Source organism: Chamaea fasciata, unplaced genomic scaffold, assembly GCF_029207755.1.
Source record: "Chamaea fasciata isolate MVZ Bird 193981 ecotype frontalis unplaced genomic scaffold, bChaFas1.0.hap1 SCAF_7, whole genome shotgun sequence".
Lineage (NCBI taxonomy): Eukaryota > Metazoa > Chordata > Aves > Passeriformes > Sylviidae > Chamaea > Chamaea fasciata.
The window spans coordinates 27031978-27050475 of NW_027094092.1; the positions used below are offsets into that span (position 1 = coordinate 27031978).

The following is an 18498-nucleotide window of genomic DNA, read 5'->3' on the forward strand; positions in this document are numbered from 1 at the left end:
GGAGGCGTCGGGACGAGGGCTGTGGGCGATGGTGCTGACGACCCAGTCTGGCAGCGGGAGTTGTAGGGGAAAGGGCCCCCGTGAGCGGCGGGGCTCGTCTCTTTTCACCCGGTTCGTGGCTTGGCCGGTGCCTCAGTGCGTGTGCGGCAGCTCGCCAGGCTGCACAAAGGAACAGCCGGCGGGGTTCGGCCCGTCCTGCGGGCGCAAGAGGGTTGGATGAGCAACAGCGTGCGGGGCGGGGGCTGCGGTGGGCCCGGGGAGCATCGCCCCGCTTCGTGCTCTGTCGGTCACGAAGGGTTAAAATGCAGCTCCCGTTCGGAATGCCCTTAACTCCTTGTACTGCGCTCATGGAGATGAACAGTCTTCAAGAATGAAATGATGTATCCCTCACAGCAGAGTTAATGTCTTGTAGCGGCTCTGATCTATAACTCCTTCGGTCCAGTAGATTTATATAACCTGCTCATTAATGGTTTATGAAATTTTAAGGAACCTTTTCTGTGTGCTGCTGTGTTTTCTATGTTGTTGTCAATATTTCGTAATTCAGCAGTCCGGAGTAGGAGAAGTTTATGGCTGTCAACAATGTATGTTTGTACCATTTAAGGGATATTGTTTTGATCTCTTGTTTTGTATTTTTGATCATTCTGCATCTTGAGATAGGCTCTTGAATGAGGAGAGTGAGTAAAATGGAAGGCACAGTCATTCTCTTTGGCTACAGTAATACTCTAGGTATGACTTGTAACAAAAAATGTAAATATTTAAATGGATTTCTGACTCAGTTCTATTTGACTTATTGATCTATGGTTACTGCTAAAATGGTCTTTATAATTATGTAGAAGTTAATAGTTACCATAGAGAAAGAGATTGTTTTTCTGTTCATCAGTGAGTGTTTTCCATTTCTTCATCTCTTGGCAATTGTCTGTGGAAGTGCTGTTTTTTTTCCCTTAGCAAAAGTCTAACAGAAGAAATAAGAATGTGAACGGAGTCCAAAACAATGAATTTCAGATGTGTTCATCCTTGCCTGTGATTCGAAGAGTCTTGGTACCCTGAGTTTTCCTGCAGTGAAAGCTTTTTAATCCGTAATTGCATATAGTGTTGGTTTTAAGCCTCAGTGAAAATTCAGATTTATAGAACTCTAAACATAACACATAAAAGATTTTTTTCCCCTAAAGTATACATGTGAAATGCAATTCAAATCAGCCATTTAAATCCTTACTAGCAGAAAATTTATTTTCCATCCTGGGAATTACTTCCCTGCATTTATTATTTAGTTTAAATGTGTGGAAACTGAAGACGCATGTAAACTAGACAGAGTAGACAAGTTTGTTTACCCTCTCAACCTAGTGTTGTGAAACCTTCTGATTTTGTGTTAGTAGCTTGACAGCATTATGCATTTGGGAAGAAGAACACCCAAACCAATAAGCCGCATTGGGCTCTTAAAACTTGCCAGACTTCTAAGTCTTATATTTTGTAGTTTGATAGAGCTGCTTGGTGTTGGAATGATCTGTAAGTAATTTTCTTTCCTACCATACTCGATATGATGGGATAAAAATTTTCTGAAATGGTAGTGAAAGGCTTTGTAAAAGTGCTTCCTTCCCCAGGAATAGAGGCTGTTGGGAGAAGCATACTGTAGTAGATTTTTTATTGTGTGTTTGTCAGAGTCTGTTACAGCACTGTGCAGGATTCTTGAGTTCTGCCTGTGGCTGGTTTTGTTCCACTGGTAATATTGATGGAGCTGCATAACATTGGAAAAAATTAATTGCTCTAATGCTATAGAAATTAAATCTTTTGTACACTAGAAAAGATGTTTTACAGAATCTCTCAGGTAAGAGATTGGCAGCCTAAGGTGGTCTAATTGATGACTTTGGAGTTGTATCCTATTTATTGCAGTCATCTACTCGTCTGACACTGCTGACTTTGTTCTTTTGTTTAGAGGAGGGGTCAAAGTTTACCTATATTTTTATTTGTTTTACCAGCTTATCAAGCAAACTTGGTTTAAACGAATGTGAAATCTTGTCCTTAATCTTGTTTTTGGAGTTTGCTTTGATCAGTGAATTAAAATTACAGATTACTTGTTTATTCTCAACTGATCTCCCAGTATTAATAAGTGAGATTGGAGCATATTGCCTTTCTTTTTCTGCGGAATACCAAGCATAAATTCAATCAAGCTAAGACTTAACATGTCCTCTGCAGTCATATTATTGCATTACCACCAGAGCAGCTTTGATTTTTCTGCCAGTGCTTTCACCAAAAGGATCTGTTTTCCCCGTTAGTCTTTCTTTGCTGATCTAGCTGAAAATGGTCGTACAGAAAAATGTTAAGCTTCAGTTGGATCAACTGCCTGACCTGACTTCATGGCTATGCAAATGTTATTGCTTACATAGGAGGAGGAGGAGTCTTTGCTGAAGCAGCTCAATTTTGGTTTTGCCTAAGCTTGTCAGTAGACTTGGCAGCTTAAACTGAAGCTCTGGTGGTCATGTCTCCTGGACTGTGTGTCTTCGGCTGCTGGCAAGGAAGCCTTTGTGGCTGCAAGTTAAGTAAAGTCAGGGAGTTAATCAGGTTAGTAGTTAATTGCCTTTTTTTTTTTTTTTTTTCTGAATTTTGGCTGGATCATGTATCTGACCTGGCTGATCATCCATGTCAGGGATGGAAATGTGACTTAGGTTGAAATGGGATTGGAGATGGGGCCATAGTAGCTCTGATTGAAATTTCTTTGAGCTTTTCTGGGACCATACATTTCCATCAGCGTGACTTGGGTTAACAAGGACCTATGGCAAACTGTTTTAAGCTGGCTTGGCAGGTAGAAATCACAATAAATTGGAGAGCATTCTTCCATTTCTCTCAGCTGGCATGTTGATGTGGGTGGTGAGAGTAATGAGCAGAAGATGCGGAACTAGGGATGTGCTGAGCTCAGTAACTTCAGACTGACACAGCTGGGTCTGGAAGAGGATTTGTTCTCATCCTAAGGGTGGGATCCATCAAATGCTCGTGTTGAACTCATGTTCTTTATGATGTATAGTTAAAGCAGATGTTGCATCAGAAAGAACCAAGTTTTAATAATAAGCAAGATCAGGAAGACTCTTCTGTTCCACTGTGCAGGATGTGGTCTTTGTTGTTGTTTTGTGCTTTTTGTCTTTTTTGTTTCTTTTTTCTTGTTTATTTTCCTTCATTTTTATTGACCAAGACTTTCAACTGGCAGACATCAGTTTGGATGTATAAATGGCATCATGTCATATGTAGCTGCTGTTAGACTTTCATCCAGACTCCTTTGAAGCATGTGGTTAGGGGATAGCTCTGAAAATGTGAATTGCTTTGTTTGGCTTACGTCTTACATGGTAATTCTTTGTGGAGTCCTGGTGTTCTGTAGTAGTAATTACCAGATGTGATGGCTTAAAGATGTTTCTGTACAGTAACTTCTGTTTCTGCAGAGTTGTGACTGAAAGTGTGTCAGGACAAATTCATTTGTGTGTGAGAAATTCCTTGAAAGGAATATGTATGCCAAAATGTAAAGGTGCTCTTGAGGAAAATGTGAAGCCATTAATTTCAGAGTCTGGGGATCTGAAACAAACTCCTGGCTTCTTTGAGTGCTGAATCTGTAGGAGTTTTGAGATTTTGCTAGTGGGTTTTGGTACTGAAGCCAGAACCAAAGTTGTTTCTTCTAAGTGAAACTGTGTTTCAGGTACAGTATATTAAGACTTGGGCCAAACTGTTTGGAATCTTTTTCTTACTACCTTTCCTTTTCTGGGAAACAACAAACTGGAACTTCCTGGTGAACTGGATTATAAGCAGTACTGTAGGTATACCTGCAGAGTTTACTCTTCAGAACTGCTTTCTGTAGGTGTGTACTTGGTCATTGGCCTGGGCTTCTTCACTGATCTGAGAGCTGCAAGTGTTACTGAGACTAAGAAAAAACATGTACTTGGCCAGAACCACTCTTACTGCACGCTAGCTGTTCTAAATTTGGATGTGACCACTCTTAATCAGTTTATTTTTCTGGGTCGAAAAGTCCAAACATCAATGATCTCTCTTTCCTTCTACTTTTAATGTTGTTTAAACTTCATTAATGCAATTCAACCCTCTGTTGAGGCTCCACTCTCAGGAGTGGACTGATTTTAGACTGTTAAAGAAGCTTATTTCTGTAATCCACCAGGACTAGAGATACCTTGGCATTTCCAAGACTGTGCAGTTTGCTGATGAGCACCACTAGGTTCCAAACTCTCCTTGTTATTCTGTGTGCATTATAGTGCTGAGTGGCTCATAAATGCTTGGATCTTTAGTTAGCTGATATCTTTGTGTGTTGCCTTAAGATTTTGAGTGAAGATAGTCTTCTTTCAAAGGCATTAATTCATCAGCTGCTGTAGTAAAAATCTGTGGAGATGTGAGGGAATTTGTTCCCCATATGGAGGAATGACACAAATAGAAACTTGGTTCACAATTAACATAGGCTAGGTCTAGCTTTTGTTTAGTAACTAATGATAAAAGCGTTTGATTTATATTTTCCCACAGTATAAGGGAACAGCAAATGTGTTCCTGCCTTCCAAATGTGTTTAACAGCAAACTTCCAATTTTCTTCTTGGGTGTTTTATTCTGGAACTCAGTAGCACTAGACCAGTTTACATGAAGCAAGGAGCTGAATACCATAGTCCCATAAAACTTGATTGCTAGGGGTTTTTCTCTAATATTTGTTTCTCACTCAAATTAATAACCTAAATTCTGTGGGGAAAAAATGCAGTGGGTCCTTTTTGTTCCAAAAAGACAGTTGTTATTAATTTGATTTGTACAGGTGGCTGTAACTGCAGGACTGTTGAGCTGTATAGGTTGTACTTTAAAGGGTTGTGGCTGCCTCATGTCTCAGCAGTGGGTCAGATGAATTTTCCAATCTTTTCCTGTGCTTTGCTACTATGCCTTTAGCATGTACTTTTTTTTTAAGGCTGGCTATTTTATTGTCAGAGTCTGCTTAACGTGGTATTTCTGCTGACTGTTTTTGATTTAAAAGAAGGAGACGTGACACTGTTTCCAAAAAGCCTGTGAGGCTTAATCTGGTCTAAAAAGTCTGAGAAAGAATTTACCCATCATTAGTGTGGTACTAGTCAAGATTTAGTGTTTTGGGCTGGGCTGGGGTTCCTATGCAAGTTCTTCCTTGTAGTTCTGATCCGTGCAGTCTGCATTTGTGTTGAGTCATCGCATTTCAGGTCGAAATGTTGAAATGTACATCACCTGTGCATCAAATTCCTTAACCCAGTCTGAAAATATGAGTATGAGAATTAGATTGTCTTGTTTAAGGTCTTACATAAACGAGGCACTACAGGATTCAGTGGCTGTGATGTTGGTTTTGCTTTTTGTATTTAGCACATGCCTACTAATAGAGTGGCTTTTGGGGGGTTCTTTCCTCTTCCCCCTGCTCCCCCCTCCCCCCAGTTGAATTATCAGTAAGCTTTACTTATATATATAGTTAGGATTATTTGTGTGCTCTCATATTAACAGACCATGAACATTATCAGAGTCTAATATTGATGTCCAATTTTGCTTGTGTCTATAAAGTTTGGTATTTTTGTCTAGGTTTCAATGTCTATGTGAGAAGCATTTTTTTGTCTAATATGCTCTTTCTTTAACTGGATTTGCACAGGGTAGCTTTGAAAAGAGTGTCATGACACTTCTATGTATATTTATTTACAGATGAGGATTGCTTCCTCTTTTTTTAAATGCATGAATTTGTCAGAGGCCATTTGCTAGTCTAAAGTGCCTCTCAACTGTGCTATGCATGGATTTTCCTCTGTTGAGTAAACAGCCAGTAAAAAGCCACTCAGTCTTTGAGCAACTGGGCACTCCTGTGTGTGTTCTCTTAGCTTGGTAGCAGAAAGCCAGCCTTGCCTCCTGCAGGGGAATGAAGGACTGCAATTCAGTTGGCCTGTATGTTTTTGGTAGGATATTTTCTGAAAGTGTCTGTATAATAGCTGTGCTTTTATCAACCTTTTTTTAACAACCTAGCTGACTTTATGTATAAAATCTGAGCCATGGCTTGGATTTGCTGTGGGCAGCTGGCAAATAGAAGACAGTCACTGAATGCTTTGTCAAACTTTTTGCACGTATTATGGAGAGGTGCATCATGCTAATATTCAATGTGCATTGTTTATCATTGTAAGATTTGCTTGGCCCAAACTCTAACAGCCAAAACACATGAATGTTTCTTTGCTGTCAGGTGGGGTAGGGTACACCCCTTTAAAGAGGTATGTGCTTAGTGCTATCTAAAAGTTTTCCTTGTTCTTAGAAGTAGAGAATTTGTTTTTTGGGCGTGACCTTTATTGACCTATATGACATAATATAGATTCATGTCCATTATCTCACATTTCAGATATGGTTCCATACTTAAATTTTATTTTCAGTTGCAAAAAGTTATTCTCTGCACAATTTACTCTTGCTTTGAGCATAATTTATTTTGCCTGTTAGAGTTCTCAAAGCAGTCAGTCATATCCACAGTGTTCAGCATCTTGTCCCTGCACAGACCAGGAAAATGACTGTGACTAGAAAAGGCAGTGTGGTTTGTCTGCCTACAGTATTTGTTGACTTAAAGGTGAGAACCCAGTTCTGAAAATCATACGGTGTAAAGAATATTTATCATTAAAGCAGAGAAAAAAATCAGCTCTACTAATTTGACTACTGTTAAATTTTATTTTAGTATTGTAGACATAGTTCTTCCTTTCTTCTGGGACAGGCAGTGCTGAGGTAGGAATACAGATACACCAAAAACAGTGAGGTCATGTGAACTGTGGAAATTTTATTCTTATTTTAGAAGTCCTAGGGAAGATAAAGAAGGAGATTATTATAATAATAATTTTTGAGGAAATCCAGGATGAAAATCTTTCTGATTCTGTCTTGATTTCCTTACTGCTCAATTTTCTGCTTTAATTTCTTAATAATGTACTGCAGTGTTTTGCTATGAATGAGTATTGTAACTTGGTTGGGGGGAAAAAAGTTTTCCACAAGATTGCTTGTCTTCTCCTGTTGGATATTTTCTCTCACTTGCAGGAATTTGGTTGATTGGACAGTGTATTGCTCTCTTTCATCTCCTACGTTTCAGGCAAAAAAAAAAAACAAACAACAAAACCCTTTAAAAAGGAATTATGTATTCAAAGGTAAGAAACCTTTTTGGAATGTGACGTGTCCCGGAATTTTCCGAGATGCTGGATCGTGACTTATCTCCAGTCGTGCCTGCTGACAGCTAAACTTCTTGCACTTCTGAATTGCAGTTCAGCATCCCAGGAGTGTTTGATTGTATATTCTTTTCTCAAACTGAATAAACTATTTCCTTTTTCCAGATTTGTTTTCAGCAGGATCAGTCCGTGTTTTCACTTCTGCGAGCACTAGCCCTGGCGCTTTGCGTGGGGGAGGACAAACAGAGGGGCTGTAGTGTTGCTAAAAGGAAGTGACATGGATCCGGTGCATACAGCTAATGTAACTATGATGTAGTACATTTTGGAAATGGTCCTGCCCGCCTGCCTTCCTCACCCTCCAAAGATCCCACCTAAGATAAAGATTATGCATTCAGCAGCTCTTCCCTGGAGTTCCTTCTAGCTGCATGGGTGATTTCTGTGGCACAAGTAATGATGGCTCTGTCCTTTTTCAGTAGAGAAGCATCTGTAGGTCCGATTATGTGAGCAGTGAACTGCTGATCATCTTGTTACAGGACCCAGGTTTCAGAGATGGGAGCACATCTCAGATCCATCAGTGACAGGACATCTCCAGGTACTGTCACATTGTTTTGTTGTCTGCTTCTAGCAGATACCAAGATTTCGTTTAAACCAGCTGGGTCCTACTTACTGCCTTGGCTCCTCACATAGTGCATCAGTCCAGTGGCCCAGATTAGTTCTGTCCTCTCCTATGATGGCCCTGGAAGTTGGGATTTCTGCAGGTAGAGGCTGTGCAGACCTCTGAGCACAAGTAAAGAGGAGTGACTAAACGGATGTCTTTATTTTTCATGGCATTAGATCAAGTGAGAAATGGAACTGGCTGGTGTGGACAGAGTGTAGGTAAATGCTAAAATGATTAATGTAGTGATCAAGAAGACATAGTTTATCTTGCCAATGTTAGTGTTACCTTAGGGGAAAAAAAGAGTAGTCCCAAAATCTTCCTTCCTTCAGATTTTCTACAAAGAATGGGAAATATTTCTTCTACAGAGGACTGGTTTGGGTGTTTTTTTTCCCTTCACACATTGTCTCTGGCTCCAGTTACGTTTAGAAATACACAAACATTCTTACTTCAGTCTTCTGTGGCTTTTGCATTGCTTATTGTTCAGCTCACTGTTTTCATGTTTAGGTAAATGCTGCACAAGCTTCTTTTTCAGAGACAGTCTTTCAGCTTTCTAATGTGCATCTTTACTGTGAGCCACATCACATGTATAAAAACGGATCAGTTGCAGCTGAAATAGCTGCTATCATGAAATAGCTAATGATGTTTTGACTCATCTGTGAGAGATGACACTGCATCCGGTCTAGTCCTGTACGGAGATACCAGATCAATCTGCTGTGAGTTGTCCCAGTTTCTTCAGTGGAAAGGGACTGGCATCTGCCAATCCTGCGTTATATCACCCTCAAAGCATGAGGACTGCTGTTCTTTGGTAGGTGTAAAATGTTATATTTTGAAATTTTTGAATCTTCCAGGACGCAATTTCAGATACACTTCGGGGCATTGATAATGCCCACAGTTCATGACCAAAAATTGTGGTTTTACACTGCACTTTCCTTGGTTTTTCATGTGGTACAGTATTTATAAGGCATGTATGGCTGTCAGGGCTCTAAACAATACTTGGCTTAAAGCTGTAGGCCGAATTTTTGGGATAATCTCATTTCATGAAGTTGGGGATGGTATTGGTGTGAAATACACTGGGAATTGCTTCTCTCTACAGCTGTTTACATGGGACTGTGAACAGCCTTCCTACTCAGGACATAATAGCCCTCGAGATCTAAGCAATCAGTGTGTTGAATTCTGGCAATTCTTTTAGGCACCTCATTGTTATGAAGACAGTGATTAGTTTAGCAATGTAGCAAGGATGGTCTTGGGGATATTTTTTTGTGGTTGTTTTTTTTCCCAGAAGCACCACATTTGGTGTTTTTATCTTTTAAAAACAAGCACATAGTTTGTTTGGTGTGTCACGTGTCAGTAACAAGTACATATTTAGCTTCAATATGCTGTTTAACAGGTAATGTTCCCCTAGTAATCCTGGTATGGAGTGTATGGAGACCAATCCATTTATGTGTAGGTGTTAAAGCCAGCTGCATTACTGTATTAAATTAGGTATGGCATAATTCTGTGTTTACTTTGGGGACTTCATTATCTGCTGTTTTAAATTTGGAACTGGGTTACAGAAGTTCCTGGGTTTTAATCCTAGTTCTTTCATGCAATTTAGAAGTTGTTTTTGTTTTTCTGAAGATAGAAAATTGTGTCCCCATGTCCTTCCCACAGGCTTTTAGTCCCAATAATATTTGTAAAGAACTTAACCAAGAGAACTGTCATTAATACATATTATTTCTGACATTATATATATTATAATTTCCTATAGGAGTTGAAAGCATTTAAGTTCACATGCATGGAAAATGTGTTAGGTGATTACTGTTTAGATTGTAACATATTTCATTGCTCTGTCTTGTCCAGAGCAAAATTAGGGAGGTTCTTCACATCCATTTAAGGATTTTATGACTCATCTGTTTTGGTGTAGAAATATCACTTGGGGTTCATCGAAGGGTGATCAGAGTAGTTTAACATGCTTAAAATTCACCTTTATTCTGTAGTGAGTCTAGATCACTATGTATGGTCTTAAAGGAAGGAGCAGAACATTTCTTCTAACTAAGACTAATGGAACATCTGAATATCAGAAATTCAGATTATCAGAAAGGGGAAGAGGCAGGGCAGTAGCAGATTGTGTGATTCTGTAAAATCAGGGAAGTAAATCCAGTGTGAAGGACTTGGTCAAAATAGAATTCTCGTGGTACACAGGAAATAAAGGATATTGAAGAAAAATTGCAAATTCATTGCTAATTTTGCCAGCTAAAATGGTTCATGGTGCAGCAGGGGTTCATTGACAACGAAGGTGGTTCATGGATCCTCTGCTGTTTTCTTTTTCTTTTCCCTTTCCCTTTCCTTTTTTTTTTTTTTTTTTCCAAATCTCCTTAATCTCTTTCCATAGAAACTTCAAGGCAAAAGATGCAGGTTCTAGTAGTGAAAGGCAAACTTGTGAGATCTGGATTAATTTTTATTTTGTTCTACAGACGTATTCAGTGGTAGGTTATTTGTGGTTAAATTCAGAAGACTTAAATTTTTGAGTATTAACGTTTAGGTTCTTGGCATGCCAAACTCCAAGTGAATCATGTTTTAGTTCTCCTGTATATGGTGTATGGCAGAAAGTTAGAAATGGAAGAATCTCATTAAAATGAAAGGGTATTTACTGCTCAGTGTTGAAAATAAGATGGAGAGTCTAGACTCAAGTCCTCTTGACTTTCTATCTTACAACCCTTGGGATTTATAGTTTTAAGCCTCTTTGGAAGCTTGAAACATTTCTGTGGTTAATGGGTTGTTCCTTCTAACATATGTCTGATAGATGTGCCTCTAGACAGGGTTATGACATTTAGAGAAACAGACAGGGGTATGAGCTATTAGCTCAAAAATGTATTTCTCAAGCAAGTCCTGTTCACTAACAAGTGGTTTTGATCCTGGCAATGACGCTAGTGGGGAGATCTAAGGATGACCCAGGATATCTCATGAATTCTTAACCCAGCTGCTGCCACTGAAGAACTGTTCTCACTGTCCACTGTGTGCTTCTGCTGTGCCGTTTTGTATTTGACATTCTCATAAACCATAGTCATTCAATGAAACCAGCACAAGGTATTTTCTGCTGCTGTGGTGAGCTGGATTGTCTCCAAGTAGTCTGGCAAGTGCTGTCGAAGGAAGAACGGGAACTAGGGGGAGCACTGGATGGTTGGGTTGGTATAGCCACCTCCTGCAAACTGCTTTGATATGTGAGTGAGTCATAATTGAAGTTCTCCAGTGCAGGGAATAGTGAAAATCATTTACAGCTTGTTTAACCTAGTTCAGTCTCCATCTGCAAGTGGCATGCTAATAACTTTTGAGCAAAGGAAGTTGTGTTTTGAGAGGACAGGTGGCACCAAGTTGTAAACAAAAAAGGAGCTAACCTTGAAAAAGAACAGTGTTTCAATTTTTTTTTTTTTTTTTTTGAGGGAAAAATGTTTCATGACATCATTTTCCAGGTGTTTCTCATTCCAAAAAAAGAAATAAAGAATGTACTGGGCTACAGAGTTGGGCCAAGGGCAATCATAGCCTTCTAGCCAGTTGTGATGGCCCTATCTGAAGGAAGGGAGAGTGGTGGAAGTAGTGGTGACTGACTTGTGGGCTTTTCTCCCCTCTTTGGTGTGTGGATGTAACATTCTTGGTGTATGTGTTTTTGCTTTAAACGAGGGCTGCTTGGTCTAATGACAGTAGGTTGGTGTTATGTGGGTAGAGGTGAACTGCAGAGCCATGATTAGAGAGAACAAGTGCTGGGCTTGCTTAAGAGCAGGTCTATTAGAGAATTTCACTTACACAGAACCTTAAGCAATGGCAAAGTTTAGGCTGTGAGAGGAAGGAGGTTATTACTTGTGGTCCCTTAATGTGTGTTTTCATCTCACCCCCTTTCTGCCTCTCAGGGTAAGGAAGAAGCAGCTTTTGTCTGTGTAGTCTACCTACAAAACCTTGTTTATTTCAGAAGCCACCTCTTACAGAGAGCTCTGAGCATTTACTTTTTTTGATACTGATGCTCTCATGGAAATAAGCATTTATACGTTAGTTTCCAAGATATCTTCATTTAATCAGCTCTTGCTTTCAGAGAGGCTGTGTTGTGTTTCTTCGCTTGAAACCCTGAGGCACCAGGGAACGCAGGTGCAGCCACTTGCCTCAGTTGTTCAGTACAATCTGTAGAATTCCATCTTCCACTTGTTAAAGATATAGAACCATCATTTCACTGTATCTAACTTGTTACAGGCAGTAGCTGTGACATGGTCACTCCGTTACTGTGTTCTGTTTAAGTGAAGCATCAAGTCAGTGCCTTTGAACATTAACAGTTTCTTAGCAAAAAACTGTAGCAGTATCAGTACTTACATCTGCTAAATTACATTGTAGCTAAATATCAGGCTATTAGTCTCCAAAGTCTGCCAAGAGTACAGAATTTTTAGAAAAAAAAAAACTGTAAATAGCCTAAATAGCCTTTCTAAAGGAAACCTGAAGTATAAGTGAGTTTAATTAAGTTGGAAAATTCATCAAGGTCGACCAGTTATTAACGAGGTAAACACCTTGTATTTATAGAAGAGCTAAAGAATTTTAGCCATGGACTAAATGCTGCATGATTATAGGCTCAGGAAACTTTATTTGGCTAGGAGGAAGTGTTTAATTTCAGTCTGCTCCAGCCAACCTTTCTGTAATACTCCATGATGTTAAATGCCAAGTAATCACTGTTTTTAAAAGTTATTTTGAAGTAAACTAGCATGTTCCATATTAGCTGGGAGAAGAAACTGGATAGAAAATACACTTTGATCTGCTTTCCTGGTAAAGATGCCTGCTGTGTTTATTCAGCTATACTTTAGTTACTTCATCCTTACCATTTCTATGGAATTTTCTGACTCTATTAGTCTAAATTCTCCTGTTTCTCTAAAGAATGGTGATTGAACTTTTCTGTGTGCGAGTCTGACTCTAAAAAGGCACTAAAATAGCAGGGTTTGAAACATGTTGCTTCCCAGTTTTAGTTCTGTGATGTGGACATCTGGTCTAGCAAAATCTTAATGGGATTAAGTATTGTTTGATTTTATTAAAATTAATTTTGCCCCAAACTTCCCAACATAACTGTTGTCAGTTCCATCTTATTGTGGATGCAGAACTGTGTGCTGTTCTAAAGCCCGAGTGTTTCGCCATTTAGGCACTGTAATCTATTCCTCCTCTTCTTTTTAAAAGCCTCTAAATTTTATAGTATTTGTAATTCACTGATGGGATGTTAGTTGTGCATAAATAGTAGTAGGAATGGTCAATTGTGAGAAATGAGTGTGTACTTTTCTCCCCATCCCCTCCATTCTGGTGTGTGACACTGAACTGACGACTCACTTGCTGGGGCACAGCTGTGATTTGGCTCTTTTTGCCACATGGAGTTGTCAGGTCTCCTGTGTGTTAATGTTCTAAAAGTGATCCAATAAACTCTGTGTGTGTGTGTGTGTTGGACAACTCTTATTTTTATGCCTAAATAAATGAGGGGTTGTTTTTATTACAATGTCTTCAAAAATGGGTGTTCTGTACTTAGAGAGAACCTTTACCAGTTATTCTAGTAATTAATAAATCTCTATGTATGGACAGGCATTCAGATTTTTAATATCAGAGGCTTATCTATGATCAGCAAAGCAGAATCAGGTATTTTGTCCTTGTTCTGCTGAGGCCTAAGATCAAAATTCCCTCTGAATTTGGCAAGTAACTCTTCCATTGTTTACTGAACATGTTATTTTTTTATTACCTTTTTTTTTTTTTTTTACTTCCTTGATGCCTTCATCTCTGTGAAATAGCTTGTACATGGGCACTGGTGTGCTGCTGACAGGTGGCAGAGTGGCCTGGGTGAAATGAAGTGTGGCTTGTGCTTAGGTGTGGAGATAGTCCTACAGATACAGCTTAAGAAGAGAGCTGCAGGGAAGTCTGAGCCTGAGGAAACCTATAAATTATGGATGCCTTTGAGCATTATTTAATACCAAGGAGATGTTAGGGTAATGAAAGTGATTGATAATCCAAGTTATTAGCTGACATCCTCCCTCCTGAAATGATTACTTATGTAACTCATTTGATTTTCTTAAATTATATAGTGAGAATGAATTGTCTTTGGTGAGTTGCCTTCAGTCTAGCTAGTTTTGTGGTTTAATTCTGACTAGCAGTCATTTCAGGTTCTGACTTTGCGACTGTTCTGATGCAGCTGCCTTAAGAAGAAGCTCTTCGCTATAAATATGAACAGGTTTGCTTCAAAGTGAAGAGTTGAACAGAATTTGAAAGTGGGAAAAATACTGAGAGTTCAAAGTGAGAATGCATATTAGTGGAAAGACTGCGTTAGACTTTTGGAGAGCAGCTTTTGTTTGATTTTGAACTAGTCTGGATGAAGTCTACCTTTTTATAATTGATATTTAGAGGGTTTTTTTCTATTTCGTAAAACCTGATCATGAAATAAATTAGTTTTCTTCTTGTCAAACCTGGTTTTCCATTATTCTTCAAGTGGGAAAGCTTAAAACTTGTGGAAAACGTGAAAGGACAGATCTTATCCTGGAAAGGCACATTTTCGTACTGAGAAGATGAAACAGTATTTCCTTCTTCTTTCTGCATGTGGCGTGCTTACTCAAAGCAGGCAGAGCTTAAGAGGAAGCTTTTACCTGGGTATGATTTCCAGTTCTTGTGCCTTTAGATCAGCACCATTCTTCTAAATCCCAGGAGTGTTTTCGGGAGGGCTTTGCTGCCTGTTGCTGCTGTAGGTCAAAGATCAGGTCCTGGTTTCAGAGCGATTGCTAACCTACAGGCTGACTAAATGGGGCAAGTGAAGATGTTCCTTCAGAGCTACTGGAGAGGTCAGTGGACAGTTATTTTCCATTGAGGTGGCTTGATTGACTTGCATGGAGATAATGGTGTCTGCACCTAAGAATTGCTCAGACTGTGAGCAGGGTGCAAGGTTGCTTTAAAACTCTTGCTGTTCAAGGTCGGTTCTGCCTCTTGACTCTCAGGTCCCATGCTGGGTTAACGAAAGCAATGATCCTGGGTGAGGCAGGTATAGAGCAAGTCTTTTCTTCCTCCCACGGTCTCATTTTAAGTTTGATCTTCCTTTTTTTTTCAGGGGTTAAAAAATACAGTAGCTTCTGAAGATAAAAAGGGTGTGTTCAAAAGATACTTCAAGGAGAGAAAAGAAATATAAGAAATTAAGTAATTAGAGGTTTTAAGTACATGGTGAGGAGTACCTATTTAAATAAAGGTGACTTGCAAAGCATCTGTGGTTTTTTTGTTGGTTTGTTTGGGGGTTTTTTTATGGATGCTGGAGCCACAACACCTACTATGATTCTTTTAAAATCAATTCTGGATACAAAAGTGAGGGAAGGATCTCACAATTATGACAGGTCACAAGTCTGTAATTTCATTTTGCAATTAGTTCAGTCATGCTGGCTGAAGCTTTTCATGCTTAAAAATTCAGTACTGTTCATGATTAATAAAACAATTGGAATTTGTGTTAAAATAGATAAACACACAGAAATCCTCTGTCATTGGCTTTACTGAGAGCGAAGATATATATATTCATTGAAGCAGAAAACAACATTCTTAAATGCTGGCTAAGGTGGAAAATAACTATGACTGAAAATGGGTAATGTTCTTCAACTAACAGTACTTAAAATATGAAGACTTGTCTGTAGGAATCCTTCCTCTAAAGGCAGTTTCATCCTGGTTGCTAAGAGAGAATCTTCGGTCTGTTGGTAGCAGTAGAGATGGAAAAACGGCCATTCCCAGTTTGTCCGCTGAGCCTCAACTCTACTGGGATGATGGCAGTGTCAACCACAAGTGCCTATTGACAATTCCTAGAGGGTATTTGGTGTTTTTTAAAATTCTGACTATAGGAGGCTGAAAGCAAGCTGATGCTGCCCAAAAGGAGCATTAGAAGCACTAAGAGTTAGCCTCTTAGCAACTGGTAACATCTACCTTTAAGAAAAGGCTTGATTTTTGTGTGAGTCAGATGATTTTAGAGGTCATTGTCTTAGAACTGCTACGAAACAAACATGAAGTCTTCATCTTTAGATAAGTTTTGTATTAGTCTTCTGTATTATTCTTAGTAGAGCTTTCAGTCATAAAGTAAACTTAAAAAGAATAGCCATATAGTGAAAAGTATGTATATGTCTGGAGACTGGATAATGTGCTGATACTGAAGCAGTTTGGTATTTGGTGTCCTTATAGCTGGCACTCTTGGAAAAAGAAATTCTGCAGACAGTAAATTTATCAGTAGGATTTGAGTCTAAAACATGCAGACTTGGAAAGTAGGTTTTCCTTTTGGAGTAACCGGTTGTGAAGGCAGTTTGTGGTTCACAGAAAGGTAATCTCTGCCAGTGGCCAAGACCTACTGGATGAGAAAGGTGGGAAAGTGGTTGTATTTATTAATGATTGGTGGGAAGGTGGTTGTATTTATTAATGATTGCTTCTACTGTGCTCTCAAACTTGAAGGCAGTTTAGGTGTTGAGGGCAGAAAAGGCTAAATTTCTCACGTTTCCTTCACTTTGTTAAACTGGGTGTTTTTAAAAGTGTTTACTCAAATAAAGTAGGACTAAGATAAATTCTAGTAATTGTTAACAATAAAAAGTACCAAGTTCCAGTTACATACAAATGTTCTCTTACATCTGCATTAAAGCAATCTTGTCTGCTTTCTTCTTTAGTTGTTTGAATGAAGGCAGACATCAATTTCTTTGAAACTCTCAGTATAATGGATCAAGTGTTTGAAAGATTTGCTTTAATAACTGGGGGAGGATGTTGCCAAAATCCAAAGGAAATTGTGAAATGCAGTTTAGTAATCAGTGCAATGTGTTTTAAATTTAGTCCCTGAAATCTGTCTAGAAGAAAAACTATGGTGTTAGGGAAAGCTGTTGGTGTTAATAAAGTCACAAACTAGAAAAGCAAAGAGAGTCTTAATTTAGCATTTACCATTTGACTCCCAAAAGTTTATGTAGCTGTACTGAAACAATTGCATTCATTGGCAAGATTGCCGTTTGCTTTCTCTCAGTGGGTTGTGTTACAGTACCTTAATTATGCTTGACCATGAAGTTCCCAGTGGAAGAGATTTTGTCAACACTGAAAAATTGTAAAAAGCCTTTAAAAAAAATTTATGCTCTATCAAGGATGCTGTTGGTGCTGATGGAGTAAAAGGCTGAACTTGGAGGTGGTAGATTGTACTTGTGGAAAAGATCAGCTACAGGTTACTGTTAGCTCAGTCCTGCTAGGTTGAACCATTAGTGGCTGCCATACTTTGAAGCACTTTCCAAAGTGGTTGCAGTGCTGGCGAGTTGGTGTGGGGCTGGTGCTGCACCCAGGCTGGCTTTGAGGAAGAGGCAGGGTGTGAGGTAGCTCTGTAGCTCCGTGGCTTTGAGTTGTGGGCTTGGGATGACTCTACTTGGGTGGGTCCCAGGCTTTGTTGCAGGGGGCAGTATGTGCACTATAGCTTAGCTTGCCTTTATCTTGGGTAATGAGAGTTTGTCTCTGTGTTTTGATTCAGTCTGCAAACAGTGGGGCTGTACCTAATTGGGTCCCAAGTTTAGACTTGTCCACTTTTAGATAGTGTAGCTGCTGTAACTTTTTTCCTGTCTCTGGAGGAAAAGAAAACCAACCCAGACTTCGCCTTGTGGTATCTTTTCTTCATCCTAATAGAGTTAAAAGAGTAATATTTCTTTATCAGCGGGACACAGCTTTCATTCCCATAGCTCTATAAAACTCAGTGGTGTGGAATATGTTTTAGCACATCTCTAAATTGATCTGTTCTAAGTATACTCTGAGTAACTTAAAAAAAAAAAAATGGGACAAAAATCCAAAACAGCAGCAAAGATAAATGCTTCAGTCTTTTGGTGAAGAATGTCTTAGCCTAGGTTTGAGTCACAGGCAGAGTTCTGTTTGAATTAGTGTAGGGTCAGGGATACTATTCTGTTACACTATACTGTATATTCTCTAACTGAGCCCCTTCTTTGTAGTTTGTTATTCAGCTTAGAGTACAGATATTGAGCTAGCTATGTGTTTGGCCTTTGCTTGTGCAGGCACACCCCAAGCGTTGGCATTTATGAAATTCCTTGTCTGGATAGTGAAGTACAGAGTTCCCTCTTTGTGTGATGTAAGGACTCTGATACCCTGTAGAGTACATGGGCTCATGTAGGCAGTCCAAGTGTGTTTGGGGAGATGTCATCAATGAACTTGGCCCATAGTAGTACTGAAATTTTTTTCTAACTCTTTTATTTTCTCTAAGCACTTTTTAAAAAGTATTCTCTTTAGATAATGTGTGCTACCTTATATAAAAGCGTACCACAGTGAGCTCATTGAATTTAAAGGCATTAGGGACTGGTATCTCTCTCTTGGCCCGAGTCTCCCTGTGCACTCACCACCCCAGCAGCTCCCCTTTTTTTATCAGGGAGAAAGGTGTCAGCTGTAAAATGCAACCAGTCTTGTCTCTGGTATGCAGACATCTACTCTTTCCATGTTTAACTTCCTGGTGTTTAGGTTAGGTTTGCATTGAGTCTCTCTTTTCTTATTTTGCTTTTTTCCTTTGGTGCGCCATTTTGAACTACACCAATGTAGGGTAATGGTAAATCTTCTACTAGATTGAATTATTTATTGTTAGAAATTAGATGCAATACAATTTCACCTAAAGTAGCAAGTCTGTGTTTTATTTGAGCTACAGCTTATGCTCTAAACCACATTCTACATTTTTTTAAA

At 39.2% G+C, this 18498-nt stretch overlaps 1 protein-coding gene across 12 annotated transcripts in view; it reads left to right on the plus strand.

The window, feature by feature from the left end:
- The window catches only part of NUMB (NUMB endocytic adaptor protein), a 92405-nt gene that overhangs the window by 702 nt on the left and 73205 nt on the right, over positions 1-18498 (plus strand). The window contains exon 1 of one of the 12 annotated variants that reach the window (XM_066188150.1): positions 2470-2556. The exons of 10 other annotated variants lie outside the window; for them this stretch is intronic. The gene's annotated coding sequence lies outside the window, so the exon portion shown is untranslated. Of the gene's footprint in view, positions 1-2469; positions 2557-7721; positions 7741-18498 lie in introns of those variants that run through there. One more of the 12 variants, XM_066188151.1, reaches the window with a different exon arrangement.